Source organism: Tamandua tetradactyla, chromosome 19 (assembly GCF_023851605.1).
Source record: "Tamandua tetradactyla isolate mTamTet1 chromosome 19, mTamTet1.pri, whole genome shotgun sequence".
NCBI lineage: Eukaryota > Metazoa > Chordata > Mammalia > Pilosa > Myrmecophagidae > Tamandua > Tamandua tetradactyla.
Genome location: NC_135345.1, coordinates 56,512,406 through 56,521,745, shown reverse-complemented (window position 1 = coordinate 56,521,745; position 9,340 = coordinate 56,512,406). Strand labels below are relative to the sequence as shown.

The 9,340-nt window shown below is 42.2% G+C and overlaps 1 pseudogene; it reads right to left on the bottom strand.

Moving 5' to 3' along the window:
* Positions 1-6,603: 6,603 nt before the first annotated feature.
* On the bottom strand, positions 6,604-8,158 carry LOC143663400 (Na(+)/H(+) exchange regulatory cofactor NHE-RF3 pseudogene; annotated as a pseudogene).
* Positions 8,159-9,340: the final 1,182 nt, after the last annotated feature.

The following is a 9,340-nucleotide window of genomic DNA, read 5'->3' as shown; positions in this document are numbered from 1 at the left end:
CAACCGCAGCAGCAGCACCAGCAGCAGCGCACCCGCCTCTCAGGCGGCCGCGGCTTCCATTGCTCTCCCCGCGGCGGCCGCTTGGCGGCAGTGCGCGCCCGGCCCCGCGCGGCGCGGTCACATGCTCCGCCGGCCTCTCCGGAGCTCGGACCAGTGTCTCGGCTCCGCCCGGCCTCGCCGGGCTTTGCCTCCAAGACCCGCAGAGGCCGTTGCCGGGCACTAGACAACCCGGACTTCTCTTGCATAGACCCTGGGAGTGTCCAGAAGCCGAGAGCGAGCCACAGGAAAGGGCGAGGGATTGAACCGTTCCCTCCCCACTACGGCCGGGGAGTGCTGAATGCACAGTTTCTCAAGTCACCGCGGTGGGTTCAAAAAGAGGCGCAACATGCGTGGGGCAAGAACCCGGGCTGCCAACCACTCCTCCCTCGGGACGCAAATCCGAGCCCTGGCACCTGGACGAGCCCGGGACTTAAACAGGGGCAAGATGGACCCCAGAGGGAGTTTCGCGTTTCACCCTACAGAGCTCCCAACTATGGGAAACGGAATCGGGACTACTGAAAAGCCAACAAGTTGAAAGATGCCACCCACAAATAGAAATGAGCGAAATTGCATTGCTGAGCCGCTATACATCTGACATTGCACATTACTTTCCCAGCACATATGAAATTAAATGTTGACCGTAGTGTTTTAACAAGAATAATTGTTTATCTTTTCCTTTTGTGGGCTAAACGGAAACAATTTTTCTCCATAAGTTTTTGCTATGACTTTTGTTGGAATATTTGGAAATACTTTTCTGATGGGTTTTTAGCTCCCTATACATGCAAATGTGTCTTTAAAAGAGTTACAAATAATTGAGAGTCATCTTTTTTTTTTTTTGGCCCGGGGGTGGGGGGTGGGGGGTGGGAGTGGGCAGGGTGCATGACCCGGGAATCAAACCCAGGTCTCCTGCCTGAAAGGCGGGCCTTGTAACCACTGAACTACCCGTGCGCCCTAAGGATCATCTTTAAATAGGACATTTCAAATAAAGCAAAAACAAACAAAACATGTGATAAAAGATGAAAGGCAAACCTAATATGTACTTGGCTTTGAGTCAAGATGTCCGGGTGGCTAAAATAGAACTAAAATATTTAATGCAGGTGCATGACTAAGAAAGAGCATCTGTGATAATTGAATCTATCTATAAATGTATGCTGCCTTATCCTACTAGACTACTCATGAGAAACATTTTAATTATATACCAGCCTAAAATACGGTTGTGTATTTTTGTGAATACAGGTGTTATTTAGTTGTTCAGTCTAATGTATTTTAGATGATGGCTGCTTTAGTCCAAATAAGAATGAGGAGTTTTATAAAAGGTTAAGCAAATTCCTTTTGATTTGATCCAGTGGCACTACAAATTCTAGAAACCAAGAATCAAATCTGCAGGACATATAACTTGGGTCTTTTTCTTGCTATGGTATATATTTGCCAACTATATCAAAATCCACTCTATATAAATTCAAACTGAGATAAATTGTGACTCTTTTTTCATTTGCATAGCAAAGTACTACAATTTATGAATCTTTAAGCTATTGAAAGGATTTTAGAGCATACATGCATTTTGACAACTGAACTTGGGGTCTCAAAGTTCTCAGAAATTAGTAGCTATGAGGCACCACCCTTGACAAGTGCTGTCTTTTGCCTCACTTTACAAAACACTAGTTCACAGATGCTACATAGAGGCTACAAAAACAGTGTGGGACCCCAAGCCAAATATCAGTCCACCCTTCTGCTTTTTAAACTTATATATATATATCATATATTTACATACCATGTAATCATCCAAAGTATACACTCAGAGGTTCACAATATCATCATATAACTGAACATTTACCATCACAATTGCTTTTTTTCTTTCTTTGTGAAAAACAACATATATACAAAAAAGCAATACATTTCAAAGTGCACAGCAACAATTTGTTGTGGAACAGATTTCAGGGTTTGGTATGGGTTACAGTTCCACAACTTTGGGTTTCTACTTCTAGTTGCTCTAAGGTACTGGAGACCAAAAGAAATATCAATATGATGATTCTGCAATCATACCCATTTGTTAAAGCCTACCTTCTCTGTATAACTCCATGTCTAGTTTGCTAGCTGCTGGAATGCAATATACTAAAAACAAATGGCTTTTAAAAATGGGAATTTAATAAGTTGCTAGTGTACAGTTCTAAGGCCGAGAAAATGTCCCACTTAAACAAGTCTATAGAAATGGCCAATCACAGGCATCCAGGGAAAGATTCCTTGATTCAAGAAGGCCAACGAAGTTCAGGGTTTCTCTCACAAGTGAAAAGGCACACACAAGTGAAAAGGCACACGGCAAACATGGTCAGGGTTTCTCTCTTGGCTGGAAGTGCACATGGCGAATACAGTGTCATCTGCTAACTTTCTCTCCTGCTTCCTGTTTCATGAAGCTCCCCAGGAGGCATTTTCCTTCTTCAGCTCCAAAGGTTGTAGGCTCGTGGACTCCACTTCGTGGTGCTACAGCATTCTCTGCTCTCTTTGAATCTCTTTCATTCTCCAAAATGTTTTCTCTTTTATAGGACTCCAGAAACTTATAAGACCCACCCAAATGGGTGGAGACATGTTGTCACCTAATCCAGTTTAACAACCACTCTTGATTAAATCACATCTCCAGGGAGATGATCTAACTACAGACTCAAACATACAGTATTGAATAGGGATTATTCTGCCTTTATGAAATGGGATTTAAAACATGACTTTTCTAGGGGACATACATTCTTTCAAACCAGCACATTCCACCCTGTGGACCCTAAAAAAGACGTTATCCCCATATAAAAAACACATTAATTTCATAACAATATCATAAATCCTTAAACCATTTCAGTAGCAATACACATGAAATACAACGTTAGAAACATGCAAACGCCTATCAAAGTTAGTTACAGGCATAGTCTGTTCTAAAGCAAAATTATCCTCTGTCTCTGAACCTGCAAAAACTCAAAACAAGTTATTTACTGCCAACGTACAAAGGAGAAACAGTCATAGGATACATATACGTATTTCCATAGGGAAGAAGGAACACAGGGGTCACCAGACCCATACAGTTTCGAAAACCCACAGGACAAAGTCCATTAGATTTCGAAGTCTGAGAATCATTTATCTTCAAGGCTTTAGAAAGCGGCAGTCCCACCCTTTCCAAAGGCCTGTGCAGAGCCCTGCCTCTCTCTGAACGCAACCTTGGGGGACATTGGGGACACCACCTTTTTCTCAGCTCCACCCTCTCCAAGGATCTGAACTCCTCTCAGGCTTTCTGCCATTTCTGGGGCACACACTCAACCCCTCCATGTGATGACAACCAGCCTCTCCCCAAAGCCAAGGAATGTGCTTCACCCTCTCCAAGGTCTAAGGCGGCATGACTCTTCCACTGCAACAAGGTGGAAGGCCCATCCTCTGCCTTTGGGGCAAACTCACCCTCTCCACGGGCTAGGGTAGGTCTGCTCTCCTGACCTGAGGCTTCTTGACTTCAGACCTCAGCCTCCATGGTTTTGCCTCTGAAGTTATTTTTCCTCCAATGCATCCGTTGTCTGAACCCCCCAGTCCAGACTGGCAGTGGCTCTGTTTATACAGGTCCCACAGCACTCTTGTTGGCTTTCTATGGAGTAGGCTTGGATCATACCCATCAGACATAAGGAGTTTCCACAAATCCTTCCTGGATAACTCCATGCCCAATCCTGGCCTTCCCTGAAATGGCTAAGTGGTTTCACCTTTAACCAAGACCTCATGTGGGGCACTATTCTCTGGGGTCTCCCTTCCTGGAGGCCCAGAATTTTCTGGAACTTCAATTTCTGGTTTCTTTGTATCCAAGAGTTCAGTTCTCAGCTTATCTCTTTCCTGTCACATTTCACCATAAGCTGTGAGGAGAAACCAGGCTGCACTTTTGACATTTAATTTGGAGATCTCTTCTGCTAAATATCCAAGTTCATGGCTTTTAAAATCAGCCTTACAGCCAAAGTCACTCGTCAATTTTGCCAAATTATCTGCAATTTTAAAACAAGGATCGCCTCCTTCCAGTTTGCAATAACACGTGCCTCATTTCTGTCTAAAACCTGGTCAGAGGTATCTTTAGAGTCCATATTTCTACCAACAGTCACTTCAAAGCACTCTAGACCTTCTCTATCAAGCTTCTCACAACTTTTCCAGAATTTTCCCCTTATCCATTTAAAAAACCATTCCAAAATGTTTAGTATTTGCAAACCATAGCAGCACCCCACTCTCCAGTACCAAAATCTGTTCTAGTTTGCTAGCTGCCAGAATGCAATATATCAGAAACGAATGACTTTTAAAAAGGGGAATTTAATAAGTTGCTAGTGTACAGTTCTAAGGCCAAGAAAATGTCCCAATTAAACAAGTCTATAGAAATGTCCAATCACAGGCATCCAGGGAAAGATACCTTGATTCAAGAAGGTTGATGAAGTTCAGGGTTTCTCTCTTGGCTGGAAGGGCACATGGCGAACACAGTGTCATCTGCTAGCTTTCTCTCCTGGCTTCCTGTTTCAGGGCTCCCCCGGAGGCATTTTCCTTCTTCATCTCCAAAGGTCACTGGCTCGTGGACTCTGCTTCGTGGTGCTACAGCATTCTCTGCTGTCTCCAAATCTCTTTCATTCTCCAAACTGTTTCCTCTTTTATAGAACTCCAGAAACTTATCAAGACCCATCCAAATGGGTGGAGACATGTTGTCACCTAATCCAGCTTAACAACCACTCTTGATTAAATCATATCTCCAGGGAGATGATCTAACTACAGATTCAAACATACAGTATTGAATAGGGATTATTCTGCCTTTATGAAATGGGATTTAAAACATTAAAACATGGCTTTTCTAGGGGCCATACATCCTTTCAAACCAGCACATTCCACCATCACCTTTGATCTTTCTCCCACTCGTTAGGGATATTTGGGCTATGTGCCTTCTAACTTTTTCATATTGGAAGTGGCTGTCGATATGGAATAGGGGGATGGAACCAGTTGATGTTCTGGAGAGGCTGGCCCCTCTCCATTTCAGGGTTTACCTGGTCCATGGCACCCTTCTACTTTTTGATAGCTAACTACTTTTCAGTTAGATATAGATTCTCAGAGACCACCATAAATTGCTAAAGAAAGATGCTATTTGAAGGAAGATTAGGAATTTTTTTATATTTAACCATTTAACTATTTAGGGTTAGGAATTATAATAAGTACATGGGAAAGAAAGTATAAAGCTAGACCTGTGGTTCTCAACCATGGACAATTTTGCCTCCTAGGAGACATTCGGCAATGTCTAGAGACTTTTTGGATGCCACGACCAGAATTGGGGAAGGGGTGGGGTAGGGGTGAGAGACTGCTACTGGTATCTAGTGGGTGAAGGTCAGAGATGCTGCTAAACATCCTACAATGCACAGGATAACCCCCCACAACACAGAATTATCCATGTTTCAATGTTGCCAAGGTTAAAAAACCCTGAGTTAGACTAATGACTCCCAAAGCCTCATCACTCTATAATTCACCATCACCCCCTTCCCTGTGCATCCACATAGAAATTTCATACAGCTCAGAAAGGAGTACAATAGTAAAATCTTTCACTTGGAGAAGAGGTGAGGAACTGAGTGAGATACAAAGTAATAGCATAAATAAAAGACATAATAGGTAATAAATAAAGTAGAAAAAAGCTAAAGCAGTGTAAATATTGTGGTGTCAGAATTAACTGTCCCTTGCAAATTCTTCAGATACCCGTTGTGTGTTCCCAATAGCCTGGACCTTCAAAGTGAGAAAATTGAAGTAGACTAACATTTTGAAACTTTCCATTAATCTGGCATAAGGTTAGTAGTACCTCCTGGCCTAACACTAACCAGGGGATAGGCTGCTGCAATTTTTCAGAGTTCAAGGTGAATAAGGTGGGCTTATTTAAAGGACACAATGGGCAGGCAGAAGCTCCTGGGATGGGGCAAGAATCTGAATTCCTATCCTATCCATAATAATGACTTTTTATCCCTAAGTAGGGATCCATGGGTAAATCCCTTAATTTCAGATATTTCCTCAAATCTATAAGGTGGGATAACTGCTAGCTTGAAACTGCTATGTGCCCCAGAAAAGCCATCGCTTTAAAATCCAATTTTGTGGGGGCAGAACTATCATTGTGTGGGATCTTTTTTTTTTCATTTTTAATGTTATTTATTCTAGCAACCATGACATTCTTACAAAAGCATACTTTTAATAGTGTTATCTGCTCTCATATATGATGCAGATTGATAAATCATCTTTGGTGTTCATGGAGCCTATAGCAATAAGAATTGTAACCATACAAGAAAATGTAGTTAAATTGAAGCTTGAAAGATATCATATGAAAAGAAGGTGGCTCCAGTCTTAGCTTTTTCTAAGTAGGTCATAAATAAGCCATCTGCTATAGCCTCCCCTTAGAAATGACAATGGAAGACAATCACACATAATGAACTGGTTTAGAGGAGTTCTTCTCTGGCAGGAACAATAAATGGATGGCAGCTCATTCCTTGAGAAAGGATTCTTAGTAAATGACCAGAAATAGCTATCAGTCAAAGCCATTATTTATTCTTATTGCATCTTTGTATCTTCAGAATTGGAGGAAGAAGAAGAGGCTGTACTGTGGGCTCACTCTTTTGCAGTACAGAAGTAGGGCTCTGACTCTGCCAGTGTTCCTTCTTTGGATTCCAGGGGGTCATCCAGTGGATCAGCCATGGAGGAAACAATAGGGATTTTCTCAGCCTGGAAATAATCATAGACCTTCTTTCCACAGACCAAGAGTATAACACTCTTCTCACTGCTCTGTATTCTGTCCACCATCTTCTCATATGGTTCATCTAACACATTTACCCCATTCACTTCGATGACGATGTCCTCATTTTCCAGTCCAGCCAGATAGGCAGGGCTGCCCTTCTGCACCTGTTTGACGAATGAGCCTGGCAGATTCCAAATTGCAGTTAAGCGAAAGCCATAGCCATTTTCACCTTTAACCTGCCTGCAGAGTTTAGGCTTCTGATCTCCTACTTCCTGTGTAGTATCTGGATTTGAGACCTCCAGAGAATCAGGAGTAGGAGCTGGAGCCTCCTTCACAGAACCATTGGGCAGCCCTTGACTTTGATCGTAGAGAAATGGAGAAAAATGAGCCAATCCATATATGTTGTCCATCTCTTTGTCTACCACCAACAGTGAAGTCTGATCTCCACCTTCTTCTAATCATTTCCACCACACGGTCATATCAAGGGCTTCCACAGACTTACTGTTGACAGCAACTATCAGGCCACTGGTCTTCAGGCCAACCTCCTCTGCTGGAACCTATGTCCTTGATGATTTGGCCTTTCTGTTCTGGGACTGCCCTAATGAAAAACCCATGGCCACTGCTTCCCTTCTTCATCTCTACAACCCGGGGCAGGTGGGGTAGCAGTTTCAAACTGATACTTTCTCTCTTGAATTTGATCTTCTGCTGATAAAGAAAAAACTGATAGTTTTCTTATCCACCAGCCGGAACATGACATGGCTTCCTGACTTCTTCACCTTTTCAACCACTTCCTCAAGGCTGGCATCTTCTACATTCTCTCCATTCACTTCAATCAAGTGATCATCAACTAAGATACCAGCTTTCATAGCCACACCTTGAGACATTATATCAGTCATGTGCATTCCCTTTTTCCCATTGACAGTTTTCAGAAAGAAGCCATAGCTGTTCCTCTCCTTCACCAGGTAACACAGTCGGGGCTGGGTCCAAGTCTGCAGTCCACAACTCATCATGAGGGGCAGCTTCTGATCAACGAAACCTGACACCTTCTGATTCTGACCCAATTCCTTCAAGTCCAACTGTTTTTTAATGTCTTTCTTCTAGGGAACTCCCATCCAGAACCACTAACGTCACTGAATGCCCATGCTTTCTGACCAGATCCACAACATGCATGTGCTTTTCCTTGTCCACAAAGACAACACTGATCCTAAGAACTGTCTCTGTCCTGGAGGCCCGCCTTATCTGCTGGGCTGCCCTCCTCAAGCACCCACCCAGTTGGCCAGCAGTGTCCTTCTTGATCCACAGGAAGAAGCCTTAACTTTGCCCTTCTTGTTTGGACAGCTGACATTCTCAGGGTTTGAAGGGGGAGGCCATTTCTGGATCGGAAGGAAGAGGAGATTCTCAGTTCACGTGAGAATTCACTCTGTAGTCTTGGAATTCACTGGACTTGGAACAAAGATCAATTTAAAAGCTGATGTATGTAACAGGGATCTGTGGTCTGAATTCAAGCGACCTCTTATCTGCTGCCTGTTTGCTCTGGGTGGGACCTTTTGATTAGATTGTTTTCATGGAGATATGAGTCGCCCATTCAAGGTGGATCTTAATCCGCCGACTGGAATCCTTTAAGAGGGAGACATTTTAGAAAAAGCATAGACGCTTGGAGACAGAAAATGTCCCAGGAGATGCTAAGCTAAGAGATGAAATCCGGAGTTTGCCTTGAAGAAGCTAAGAGAGGACCCACAGGACAAAAAAAAAGTCACTGGAATAAGAAGCTGAAAACAAAGACCCAGGAGCAAGGACAGCAGACACCAGCCATCTGCCTTCCCAGCTGACAGGTATTCCAGATGCCAGTAGTTTTTCTTCAGAGTCCAGAGTCCATCATTTTCCTGATGCCTTAATTAAAACATTTTCATGGCCTTAGAACTGTACATTTGTAACCTAATAAATCCCCTCTGTAAAAGCCAGTCCATTTCTAGTATATTTCATTCCAACAGCTTTAGCAAACCAGAACACTGTCCCATCTCATATAAGATACTTCTAAATCACAAAGTTATAATAGTGGTAAAAATAAGATAATAGAAAAAGATATATTAGGCAAATACTAACAAAAAGAAAGTTTATGAGGATAACGATGTTCACATGCAAAAAAAATGAATTTGAACCCCTCCCTCACACCATTCCTAAAACTAACTCAAAATGGATCATAGACCTAAAAGTAAGAGTAAAACTACAACACTGCTAGAAGAAAACATAGGAGTAAATATTTTGGTTGGACAATACTTTCTCAGATAAGCTATAAGCAACAAAACCACAAACAGCAACAAAAAAGACAAAATTGGATGACATCAAAGTTAAAAACTACTTGTGGTAAATTTTATATCATCAAGAAAGTGAAAATATAACCTACAGAATGGGAGAATATATTTGCAAATCATACATCTGATAAGGGACTGGTATCCAGAATAAAAATAAAGACTACTTATAACTTAATAATTAAAAAGACAAATAACTAATTAACAATTGGGCAAAATGTTTGAATAGACATGCCTCCAAAAG